Here is a 13,789-nt window from a genome sequence, read left to right as displayed (position 1 = left end):
CTTTATTTTGTGAAAGAAAAAAAAAAACAACAGCTGTATTTCAGTAGATGGCAAAACAAGTCCCATTGACTGAAGGTGTGGTTCCTTGTTACTGAGACACAAATAAGACTTATTGTACAATGGCAATAAAACAATAATCATCATTATTGCTATGTAGTTTTATATTGTGATGTGATAATTGTAATTAATGTGACATTTTTTTCCATTTGTCTTCAGATTGTCAGCTAAAACAGTTATGCTGATGATTTCCCTCTTCCCATTCCTCTTATTCCTTTCTCATGGTCTGACCATAAAGTAAAGTTTAAAACCACAAATCACTGTCTTTACATCATTTTCATCTCATTAACTAAGAATTGTGATTGTGTTCATTTTGAAATGAACAAAAAATGAAAATATCTAAGGCCATTTTATGTAATTTTTGTCTTGTTTATTCTATGCATTTTCATGATCATAAAACACTTAAATATCTCTCTATTGGTATTTATCAAGGTAAATTCCTTTGTAGTTTAAAGGCTGACTTTTGGTCCTGACTGAAAGCTCAAGAAACCAAATGGTTATTTGTGATTGTAAATTATTTTTAAAAGACGTAACAAGATGAAAATGATGTAGAACACAAGAAGACTAGGAGAAGGATGAATCTACCAGAAAATATACAAGACAAAAACAACATAAAAGTGGCAAGTTGAAACAAGATCTAAATATCTTCAAAAACATTAGCTACATTATCCACCATGTACAGGGTGGGGAAGCAAAATTTACAATCAACATTTAGTTGTTTTTTCTCAGCAGGCACTACACCAGTTGTTTTGAAACCAAACATATATTGATGTCATAATCATACCTAACACTATTATCCATACCTTTTCAGAAACTTTTGCCCATATGAGTAATCAGGAAAGCAAACGTCAAAGAGTGTGTGATTTGCTGAATGCACTCGTCACACCAAAGGAGATTTCAAAAATAGTTGGAGTGTCCATAAAGACTGTTTATAATGTAAAGAAGAGAATGACTATGAGCAAAACTATTACAAGAAAATCTGGAAGATACTATTAAAGAAGAATGGGAGAAGTTGTCACCCGAATATTTGAGGAACACTTGCGCAAGTTTCAGGAAGCGTGTGAAGGCAGTTATTGAGAAAGAAGGAGGACACATAGAATAAAAACATTTTCTATTATGTACATTTTCTTGTGGCAAATAAATTCTCATGACTTTCAATAAACTAATTGGTCATACACTGTCTTTCAATCCCTGCCTCAAAATATTGTAAATTTTGCTTCCCCACTCTGTATAAGCTATAAAATAGCTACATATATAAATTATAGGTGAAGTTGCTACTGCATATAAGAAAAAAAAAGGATGAAACAAGACTGAAAACACATAAGATGAAACAAAATTAAAACAATGTAAAACACGCACCAAGAGGAGAACAGTGTTAAAAATTTTATCAACCTTACATGACAAAACAAGACTGTTATTATCCTGGTCAAGAAATGAAAATAAAATAATTCCTTTGTAAAGATCCAGCTCATGTTTCTCCCTTTAATACTGAGAATACACTTGTGGTCTTTTTTTTTTTTTTAACATTCATAATCTGTAAAATCTATATGCATTGGTGCAAATGTCTCCATGTAAAGCAGGTCTGCCCTTTTAAAAGGCAGGCATCCTGTAAATCATTCAGTATGGCCTGTTAGAGAGAGTATTTCACTGACCATCGGTTAATAGAAGGGAGGAGTGTGTTTGTGTGTTGTGGGAGGAGTCAGGGAGCTGTGTGTGTGTGTGTGTGTGTGTGTGTGTGTGTGAGAGAGAGAGAGATGGGGGAGGAGGCACATAGAAGAGAGAGGATTTGTGGCATGTAGTCAGCTGTCATTAGGCACAGATGACACACACAAACACACACACACACACACACACACACACAGGGAGGTAATCTCACCCAGAAGAGAGGGGAAATACGAAATGCGCTAGTGTGTATGCTGTGAAGTATAGTGTTTACTGTATGCCTGTGTGTATTGCTGAGCCGGCATGGGATGGTCAACTGGATCTCGACTGGTTATGGACTGGTTTAACCAAAGCAGCAGTAAGTCCTTATTAGACTCTGTTCTGTTACACAGAGAAGTGGACTCGGCCTGTAGGCTTACACATGAAGTAGGTTTGACATCTAGAATAATTTTCTGTGATTTTTTTTTTTTTTTTACTCCTGTGTCTTTTAACCATCTGAGTCTTAAACTACACTACAAAATAATAGTCTTAGATCTGAGTGTTCTGTTTTCAGTAAGTTTTGAGAACCAGAGAGGGATTCAGCACTGTATTTTGACTCAGCAGTATTATCAAGATACTGTTACTGCTTTATTTTTAAATTAGAAGAAAAAAGCATTTTTTGTTATACCATTAAAATTTTGCTATATCTGTCAACTTTTATTTACACTTAAGAAATCATGGGTGATGTCAGGTCAGCTTCAATACAAAGAGAGAAAATGTAACACTACAATGTTCCCAAAGGAAAATTAGCTATATTAGGTACCATAAATTAGCTGAAAGACACTACATACAGTAGTTAAATTAGCTACCACAAATTACGTTAAAAATAACAATTGCTACATTGTCTATCACAAATTACATTAAAAATTACCTACATTAGTTGAACTAGCCACCACACTCAAAAATAGCCACCTCATTAGGGATGCATTGATACCACTTTTTTCCAGAGCAAGTGTGAGTACGAGTACTTACATTTGAGTACTTGCCGATACCGAGTACCAATACGAGTACTTAGTAATCCCATTCCAGTTCTTAGTTCCTTTTGTAAATGTGCTTTATTGTCATTGTCATTAATCTGACTGTAAAAAGGTGCTGCTACTGACATTTAATGTGTTGGAATGAGTTGGAATGTTTCTCAATTAATCCACCAGGGGCACCGCTCTTAATTAACCATACTGGAAAAATACCATGAAGAAGAGTAAAATTTTTTGAGGAGAAGAAAGTCAGTAATAACAAACATGGAGACGACAGAGGCAACTCTAATGTGATACTAATATTGCAATGTTTTTGCTAGCAAGGTTTAAAAGCGAAGCTTCAGCAGGTAGGGTAAAGATAAATGAGCGATTCACTTCCGCTGGCGGCAGTCTGCACCGCTCTGTACCCCCGGCCCAGCCCTGGGTAGTTGTCATAAATCTGTCAGTAGTTTTTCTCTCACTCACACAGTCGCTCTTTGAACAGATCCTCTACCTCCACGGTTCCCACTGGTATTCTCCGTCTTGGGTACGCATCCGCCAGCACCTAGAAAACGGATGGAATGTACGCAGAGGACGGACAGAACGCTCTGTCCGTATCTGTCTGTCTTTAACGTTACTTGCAGTCAGTGTCACTTTTATCATCGTCATTTATATTGAAAAATCTCCACACTCTTCACACTTCCCACACATTATTCCACTGCTGCGTACCTGCTGCACTTAACTGTGAATGTCACACGGCCATAAGTGGTATCGGAGCATTTGTATCGTATTACTTTTATGAGTACGAATACGAGTACACACACTGAGTATCGGAGCCGATGCCCGATACTGGTATCGGATCGGTGCATCCCTACACCAGATATAAGTTAAGAAAACATTAACCCCATTAGTGGGGGTGGGAATTGATAGGATTTTATCAATATCAATGCTGATGTCGATTCTGCTTACCAATGCAATTCCTTATCAATTCTGCTATCCATTCGTGAGTGGTTTTTTGAGTGGGAAAAAAAAGTAGTTCGACAGGTCATAGTGGAGCTTGTTTGACCATTTTCCATCTCAAATCATTCCCGATGTCACACATATACACCATTGTACACACATAAACAGAAAGTGAAATACAATCATATTTTCCTGAACTGTTAGATGAACAAATGTAAATATTCTGAGAGAATGATGATTTTAAAACATGTTAGGGTGATATGATACAGAGTGGTCAGTGGTGGCATGCCTGGTGAGTGATAGACAAATCACAACAGTGGCATCTGGTCCAGTTACTCTGGAGGTCAGTCATTGGATTTCTTTTTAATTTCCTCCAGTTCATAAAGCCTTCTCTCCTTTTTTTTTTTTTTCCATATATCAAGTGCCTTTGTAAAGCTGAAGTTCACTCATTTGGGCCCCATTTTAACTCGTATGAGTTTGTCCTGAGTATCTATATTGAGATAGTTTCTCTGACAGGTGAGGATCTGAAGCAGCGGGGCCGGGGAAGGGTTATCACGATGATGAGATCCGTGACCATCAAAACAGACCAATTGTATAGCCTGAACTGGGAAGATCCCTATCAAACCATAGTTTTTGTTGTATCAGTTTCTTTTTTGGTGGCATCATTTCACCAGTGTTCACTCCATAGATCGACAAATTCACAACACAGTGTTACGACCTCTGCGTGCTGAGTGCGTACTGAGAGAGAGATATATATATGGGATGGAGGTATGCATGGATGGCACTACTAACCACACACTAAATGGCTGGCTCACAGGAAAATGCGAACAAACATTTTTTATTGACCACTTGTGGGGAAAAAACTATCGTGAATGTTGTTTTATCTTTGCAGCCACTGGGACTCATTTGTTCATATTGCTTTGCGTCCTTTTCTAATTTTATGCATCTAGGACGGAGAACGCAGGGGTAGATTAAACACTGAGCTGTGACATAAGGAAAACCAAAAAACGTCATGCTGGGAAATGAGAGAATCGTTAAGAAGAATTAATAATGCTGGAGGTGTACAATTTTGATGGAACTGATCAATTGGAACTGGTTCTAAGTCAGAACTCGTTTTCAATTCCCACCCCACAACCATTAGCTACATTATCTGCCACAAATTTGCCCCAAAATACATAGGTTTAACCGACATAGGTTAAATTAGCGGCTGGATATTCAATAAAAACATAAGCCATATTAGTTGCTAAATAGCTACATTAGTTGAATTAGGTAGCACATATTGGGTAAAAAATAGGCACCACATACAGTAAAAACTAACAAACTATACATTTTAGCTAAAAAAGAGAGATACTTAAGCTATCGTACATTATAAAGCTGTGGGAGACTTTCATCACCAATTTTTCATCAAATCTGTAAAACCCGAGTCATAGCCTAAGTATCACAAATTCTTAAGTCTTTCTGTTATTACTCATCCGAATCTCTTCCCTCACGGTGAATAATTTCGAAGTGTTCTCCACCATAAACAAACCATTTGTTTCTAAACAGTGCCGGTTGGTAACTGGCATTTTCGGAAATTTGTCACAGTGTGTATTGTGGGAAGCGGAGGTTCGTGCCAGGCCGCAGCGGCCTAGCAGCAGCAGCTGCGTCAAATGCGACGCGCAAATGACTGGAGCTCCGTTTCCCACAGTGCACATCATGACAAAATTCCAAAGATGCCCATCTGAAAGGTTCTATTTGAAAACAAATGGATTGTTTTTGGTGGAGTACAGTTCGAAATTGTTCACTGTGATGGAAGAGATTCAGGTGAGTAATCACAGACAGACTAACGGATTCGTGATACTTAGGCTATGACTTGGGTTTTACAGATCTGATGAAAAACTGGTGATGAAAGTCTCCCGCAGCTTTAAATACAAAAGTGTTTAATAAGGTACATTGAAATATGAAATAACTAGAATAATTATGCAAAACTAGTGTATGTTTGGATGTTTAGTGTATGTTTGGATGTTATGAATTTTATAACTTTGAAACTCAACAAACTGTATTATTTCTAGGTTAATATACTCATTTTTCCTACATAAATAAATAAATAGGGGGGGGACAGTATTTTTAAAGTGTTTGTGAGCATACAGTGATGCATTTTAATGTTCACTGTGTGCATGAGTGTCTTAGTCAGACTTGGACTTTGACCTGTCATGTATTGTTGTGGTTTTGGCACTGTGCGTGTGTGTGTGTGTGTTGGATGGGGGGAGTGGTTATAAATGACTTCTCTCTCTCTCTCTCTCTCTCTCTCTCACTCACTCACTCACTCACTCAGAGTGCACAGTCAGCAGGCCTGTAGTTTCTCTGTCACCTGAGGTCTAACCAGCCAACTGTTTACCCACTTTGCTTTGATAACAACTGTTGTTAACACTCATTCAGAAAGCAAGAGGTTCTCAGTGAGTAAAGGAAATCTGGAGGACACTTACAGCATTTTCATACTGTTGGTAAATTCACAATATAATAATCACAGTGTCATGGGTTGGTTCTTCAGTACATGTACAAAAATGTTGATGCTGGTATTTACACAGCAAGACATGACATTTGTTTCTGTAACAGAGGTATTTGATGAAGTTACTGAGCTGTGACATTATGTTTTGTCACAGGCAGACGCTGGCTGCCTCTGCAGATAAGGTAATCAGTGAGCTGAGAGTGGAGTTTAACCTCTAGGCCAGTTAGACAGTGTGAAACTGCAGCAGATACAAATATCCTTGTACAAAGCAAAAACAAAAAAAAAAGATAAAGCTGCAAGCAGCATTGGGTGGGACCTCACACCGTATGTTCCGCCTCCCATCACGTCGACACCTCAGCTCCACTCATACCTCTCTGTCCCAGCTCCAGCCCCCATCCTTTCATGTCCGTTCTCCTTTCATCACTCCAGAACCCCAACCCCCCCCCCATTGTAATGAATTAAATTTTATTAACTGTGGACATGTCATTAGAAGGGGAACCTATACATATATTTATGATATTTTACATGTGCTGAATCTTTCATTTTGACATTTCTTTCATAGCATCAAAGCCTTTTCTTTCCAGTATTTTTGCCACATAGTTCCCTAGTTCTCTGTTATTACATTAAGTTCACAATGACAAAGACATAGTACAAGTAACACTAAATAAATAAAATAGACATTGTTCAACTCTCACTAATGGTGTAAATTACTGAAAATAAAAATAAAATAAAAAGGCCAATAAATATCATCCTACACACAATTAACCCTCAGACACAATAACCCAGCTAAACCCTGCACATAAAACAGAACATAACCAAGCAAAATGTCACGTAAAAGCCAAGCTTCTTCAAGTCTATGTTAGAGTGAGTGGCTTCTAGCGTTGAGGCTATTACTATCACCCTGGAGCATCGCTACCAGTTTTGGCCCCCCTGAAACATTGGGTGTTTTCACACTGGGTATCCAGATCCATGTCGTACTTGGATACACTCACATCTTTCCTGCAGATGTTGCATTCACAAGCATGTACCATGGCCCGTGCCTGAGTACGAGTGGGTGTTACAGGGCCGAAACAGTAGGTGGTGATGTGGAAGGAATTCTGTCGCTGTCCAACAGATTTGGAAGTCAGAAGAAGACAAACCCATACGTCATCAACTGAGCGACTGTTCTATTCATTTGTCTTGACAGGCACTACTTTTCTGTCTGTTAGCCTGTTGTCAGAATATGGTGATTAGATCACGTCCATTCTCGGGCACAGATCGGTTTTACACTGCAACGTACCATACTGGAGTCCACGCAGTCCGTACCCAGGACTACCTTCTCAACAGGACTCTGGTACAGTACTCGTGCACTTACTTGTTTGCATTTACATTGATAAAATTAAGCAGACTTTGGGGTCCAATGTACTCTGATTCGGATTTGGGTATGCAGTGTGAAAACACACATAATCATGTTGGGCCTTTGGTGCAAGAAAGTCACTGGGGGGGGGGGGTAGCGATCCTTGTGTGATGGAGCGTACCCATCACTGACTGCTGACAGCGTGCACTCACACACTCACACAATACACACTGCACCTGTACCCACCACACACACACACACACACACACACACAATATGTACATGTCACACACACACATGCCAACCGCTACTTGCCAAACAATTTAGCCCTGTTCTGGTTTTCTATATAACTCATAAACATCAACGTACTTTTCTTCACGCCATTTCCTTGTAGTTCATATGAGGGTGCACACTCTTAAGTTCTACACACCAACATACACACACACATTCATACTTTACACTCACCACGCAATGTTGGGTCCATACTGCCCACAGTCAGACACCAAGTCGGCCAAACAGGGGCATAGCTATCTCCACTGCTTAATAAAGGGGGACGCCAAGCGGGAAAATGGTCACCTGACTGTTTAATTGGTTGTTGTCACTTATGTTTATTTCTCTGTGGTAAAATGGTTTTTGACATATCCACTGTTGAGGTGTTAAAGGGAGTATTTTTCTGTTTTTTTTGTTTTCCAATGTTTATTCTTTTTGCAGTTTTACAAGAAATAGTCATGTTTGAGTCATTTGTCATTATGTGTCACGCCCAGTGGGAGGGGCTTTTCCTTTATATGTCGGCCATTTTGGCTTTGTTCAAGTGAAGTAGAGCTGATGGTGCATTGTGGGTGCCTTTTGTCAGTCTGTAAATAGGGTTTTGTTATTTTTTACCTTTTTCTGTTAACACCCTGTAAATAGCCTGTCATTGGAATTGGGAGGATTGCAATAAAAATCCTTTAAAGGAAGTCTTTTATCCTTTTTTTTCCCGACTAGTCATATTATTGAGAAGGTTACAAGAAGAGCCCTGCTGCATCGTAATTGTTGGTTGGTTGGAGCGGGGTGGGGAGGGTAGTGGTCTGTGACTGTCACTTTACTATTCCTCTAACTTCCTCTAACTAAATCCACACTCAGCCATAGGTGATAATATTTGTAGAACAAATGGCTTCCGTGACCCTCTGAGAGCCTCTGCCGACTAAACTGTCCAGGTGGCCAGTTCCTCCGCACTGCGGGTTTGAGTTTGAGGCCAGGAGGACCTCCCACAGAGGTGTTCTCCCCACCCTTCCTCTGCATTCCTCCTGTGCCAGAACCGTTGTGAGCGAGATCAATATGCTCTGTCTCCCCTAGGGGTCCACGAGATGGAGCTGGCCATGCCTCCCTGTCAGTAGTACTGATTACGCAAAATGAAATCAATCTAAAATTTATCAAATTGAATTTTTTTACCTAGCTGCAGTGACAAGAGGAGGTGAAAAACACCTGGGTGTTGTGTTTCCATCAGCGCTGACCAGAGCTGGACTCATCAAATGCCCATGAGTATGGCTCTTTTTGGACCTGGCATTAACCTGTGTCTTTAAGACAGAGTACATCTCCACAAGTATCTGTCGTTATTCTGGTAGTTCTGATTGGATGTGACTGCCCCGCACTATATACAAATCAACAAGCTCATCTACTGGCTAAATCATGATTTAGACTTTTGTTTTGACTTCAGACTTCAGATCACTTTATTGGGTGCGCAGACAAATGCCCACAAGACAATTGCCCACAACCTTAATGAAAAAAGAGACAAATGCCCACAACTTTATTTCATAATATTTTATTAGCAACAAAAGTGACAAAATTATATACATTGTTAGTAAGGAAATGCAAAAAACAGGACCTGTGATATCCCATCACCTCCGTATGTAGACATATTCATAGCTACTGAGGAAAAATATTACATGTTAAATTAAACAAACACTACAAGTCCCATCGCCTGAGGATTCAAATGTGAAATATTCACTTCGACGAGTTATAAACTTAAAGAATATGTTAAAGTCCCACGTAAGAAAAATCTGTATTTGCATTTACATGTTAAATTTAACTGTCCATATGTATGTATGTATATGTATGTATGTTTGTTTGTGTGTGTGTGTGTGTGTGTGTGTGTGTGTGTATATATATATATATATATATATATATATATATATATATGTATATATGTATATATGTATATATGTATATGTACACACATACGGGGTGGGGAAGCAAAATTTACAATATTTTGAGGCAGGGATTGAAAGACAGTGTATGACCAATTAGTTTACTGAAAGTCATGAGAATTTATTTGCCACAAGAAAATTTACATAATAGAAAATGTTTTTATTCTATGTGTTCTCCTTCTTTCTCAATAACTGCCTTCACACGCCTCCTGAAACTTGCGCAAGTGTTCCTCAAATATTCGGGTGACAACCTCTCCCATTCTTCTTTAATAGTAATCTTTAAGAAAGTCGACATTGCTGTGTGATGTTCTATTGGTAGCATCTTCTTAAACGCCCCAAATAGCAGAATCCAGAGGGTTTAGCTCTGGGCTAGAAGGTGGCCATAAACATGAATCCCAAAAATTGCTAAAGTTGGATTTGTTGCTGTTGTCAACAAGTGTTTTGGTGTTCTTGTGTAAGATTTTAACTTCAAATCATATTTTACTGCATTTCTAATGGTCTTGTTGTCTACCTCAAGTTCAATTGCCATTTTTCTCATGGATTTGGTTGGATCCTTTAGGATTTTGGATTTGAGAGCTTTAATAAAAGCTTTGGTACGTTTTTTGTTGCTTCCTCCACTTCCAGACTTTCTCGTAATAGTTGTGCTCATAATCATTCTCTTCTTTCCATTATAAACAGTCTTTGTGGACACTCCAACTATTTTTGAAATCTCCTTTGGTGTGACGAGTGCATTCAGCAAATCACACACTCTTTGACGTTTGCTTTCCTGATCACTCATATGGGCAAAAGTTTCTGAAAAGGTATGGATAATAGTGTTAGGTATGATTATGACATCAATATATGTTTGGTTTCAAAACAATTGACATAGTGCCTGCTGAGAAAAAACAACTAAATGTTCATTGTAAAGTTTGCTTCCCCACCCTGTGTGTGTGTGTGTGTGTGTGTGTGTGTGTGTATATATATATATATATATATATATATATATATATATATATATATATATATATATATATATATATATATATATATATATATGTGTGTGTGTTTTTATATATAAATATGTATATGTATATATAATGTGTATATATATATATATATATATATATATATATATATATATATATATATAATATGTATGTGTGTGTGTGTGTACATGTAGCTTCTGAGTATTCATAAAACATTCTCCAGAAAAAGAAATCAAAATTAAACTGTCCTTTTGCATTATTTTAATGTATTCACACATCATAAAGGCTTAATTCAGATCCTGTATCAATAATGTTACAATGACATAACTATCTGGACTATTGTTGCTTAACAACTGAATACTGATTATATATGTAGATATCTGCAGTACGTATGTACTTAAAATATCTGCAGTATTTGCATGCTTCATATAGTTCCCCCATTGGAATAATGCCATACTACAAATTGTGGGCATTTGTCTCTTTTTTCAGTAAGGTTGTGGGCATTTGTCCTGTGGGCATTTGTCGGGGAATCGTGAATATGTGATAGACATGGGGGATGTGGTTTTGGAACAAACAAACCCATGCTACAACATGTAAGCAGATGTGAATGTGTTTGGATTGCATGGATTTTTACATGGAATTTAAATGGGCTTCCCATATTACACCATTACACCAAAAAAACCCTGTGATAAAAATAGGAAATAGGAAATGCGTTTTTTGGTTAATGGTTAGCCACATGCTACAAATAGAGCCCAAATTACGTTTTATTTTGAATAAAGACTTATGCACACATTTTAGCATCACACTTCTGTTTTAAGTGAAGAATTGAGGTACTTAATTTCCAGCATAGATCCTTGTTAGTTCATTCCAGCCTTAGCTTTCAGTCCAGCGAGATTCACAGAGGAGATTGTGTCCAGATCTGGCTTTTGTTCAGTGTTGAATGTAGTGCAACTCTGGGTTTGATGAGAGAGCAAAGTGCCACTGACAGTAAACAAAGCTAACCTCTCTCCACTCCAGCTCTGGCAGCTTCACTTTGTTTTTCCATACACAAATGATGGAGAATTTTGCACATTTATGGGTGCAATGCATTAACCACCGAACAGATTTTGGACAGAAATGCTGCTGACATATGAGGTTCATACAGTAATATGTTTACAGTTGTTGCCATTTTGAGTGTTATTGTTCTGTACTGGAGTGAGACTGAGGGGTGATATTATACTTTTCTTTTTTATTTTGTTCAGACAAGGTTTTTAGATGTTACCTACTTGACTGTGACTCCAGTCTTCCTCAGAAGCGTCATTCGACTGGAGTCACTGTCGAAACTATCAAGCAGGTAACATCTAAAAACTATACCTGGTCTGAACAAAAGAAAAAAAAAGTATAATTACATTAACAGAAGACAAAATGAACATCATTAGCCTTGAGGTATGATTATGTTGCATGTATAAATTGGTGTAGATGGGTAAACACATTTGATCTGTTATGTCTAATCCTGTGCACATGGTAGAGTATTCATGTATCTGTGCACATCTGAGTGAACTCACAATTCAGTTCGCATCCAGGCAGGCGTGTTCAGTATTATTGATCCCAGGCTATAATCAGCTGGCTTCTCACAATACATGAAGCTTCACATACAGTGATGAGCCATTGATGGCTAAGTATTCTGTAAGCAAAACTTTTATAAAATGGTTCAAATGTGTTTTAATACTGTCAAATGTGTTTTAATACTGTCTTCATCCTCACTCCTCCTCAAGATAGGAATTCTTTTTCATCTTTATGTTGGCTCTCTGTATAACTGTTATTCTGCAAGAAACCAGGGAAGTAAAATTATCACACTTTGCAGAGGAACAAAGAAAATTAATTGTCACGAAAAGGAAACTATTCTTCATCATTTCTAAGATATTTTTTCTAATTGTTTGAATACTACAGTAGCTGTTAGTCAGTCAAAGTATGGGTTTTTTCATATGTGATCTGCTAACCAAATTGTTGCAATACTCTGTATTCAGTACATGACAGCTCCAAAAGTCCAAAGGCAGTAGATATGTGAGTTGTCAATCACACCTGTCAATCAAAATCCACACAGCACATGTCAAAGCTTCTACTTGTCCTAAACTTATATCAATAGAGCAATAATTTAAAGACAGACGAGAAGTGAGTTCAAATAAAACTAAAGAGATCAGACTGACTCATGAAAAATAATTAGTTTATTATTTTTATAGAGAAGTTCAGTGTAAGTCTATGGAAGGCCAAGCTTTTTAGAGACATGGCTTCACTTTCAAGGCAAAGTGCTTTCTCTCAGGTCTGGACCTGATGCATCTACCAAGTTTGGTATGTTGAGGGGAATCCCCATACCTTGATTTCTGAAATTATGTAGGGCTTCACTCTTTAGCAATTAATGATGAATCAGTGAAATTCACCATGTTTCTATGGCAACACCATTGAACAAACACTCAACATTTCAGAATTTTCTTCACAAAGTGTTGGAATGAAGTGTAATACAAGTACAAATCAATGGGGTTAATTCTGTGTTATCCATTTATTAAAGTACAACATCTGAAAGGGCATTTTCAAATAAATTTTCAAAGATGGCAGACCTCCTGTTAGGTGTAGGCCATGGGTCCAAGTTTCTACTTGGGACCAAGTTTAGGCCTGATACTTTAGACATAGGTGCTAAGTTTAGAAAACTTTTTAGGAAAGTTAGTTTTGCCCCTAAAAATGTGATTAATTTAGGACAGGAATTATCCATCCAGCTGGGATGGGATTAACTATGTGTACAACCTGTCAAATTTCATCTATGGACTGCTCATGTGACTTGTGATATAATAAGAATCTTTAACAACAATTACTATATTAATAATAATATTTTTCATATTTATTTTGTATATAATGGCTCATTATGGGCAGTCATGAATGACATTCATTAGCTGTTCAACACTGTTTACTTATGGCATCTATCAGCTCTAATTTTAGTGGAGGTTATTATGGATGGTATCATGTTCTATTACAGTTGTTATTTCTAATTTATTGTAAGATGTTACCAAAGTACTCTCAGTTGTGGAGATCAGAAGGGATACAGTTGGGCTTTTGGGGCTTGTTTAGCCAATAAGGAGCATTTGTTGACATTGGTTGCTCAGAATGTGAAC

General features: G+C 37.7%; 1 protein-coding gene across 4 annotated transcripts in view; it reads left to right on the top strand.

The window, feature by feature from the left end:
* Nucleotides 1-1,858: 1,858 nt before the first annotated feature.
* Nucleotides 1,859-13,789, top strand: part of LOC115437778 (nuclear receptor coactivator 2-like) — an 83,184-nt gene continuing 71,253 nt past the window's right edge. For 2 of the 4 annotated variants that reach the window (XM_030161116.1, XM_030161115.1), the window contains exon 1: nt 1,859-2,077. The gene's annotated coding sequence lies outside the window, so the exon portion shown is untranslated. The remainder of the gene's footprint in view (nt 2,078-13,789) is intronic. The other 2 variants (XM_030161119.1, XM_030161117.1) reach the window with 1 other exon arrangement.

This window comes from Sphaeramia orbicularis, chromosome 17 (assembly GCF_902148855.1).
Source record: "Sphaeramia orbicularis chromosome 17, fSphaOr1.1, whole genome shotgun sequence".
Lineage (NCBI taxonomy): Eukaryota > Metazoa > Chordata > Actinopteri > Kurtiformes > Apogonidae > Sphaeramia > Sphaeramia orbicularis.
Note: the sequence above shows the minus strand (reverse complement) of the source record. Positions and strands in the feature narration are given on the sequence as shown.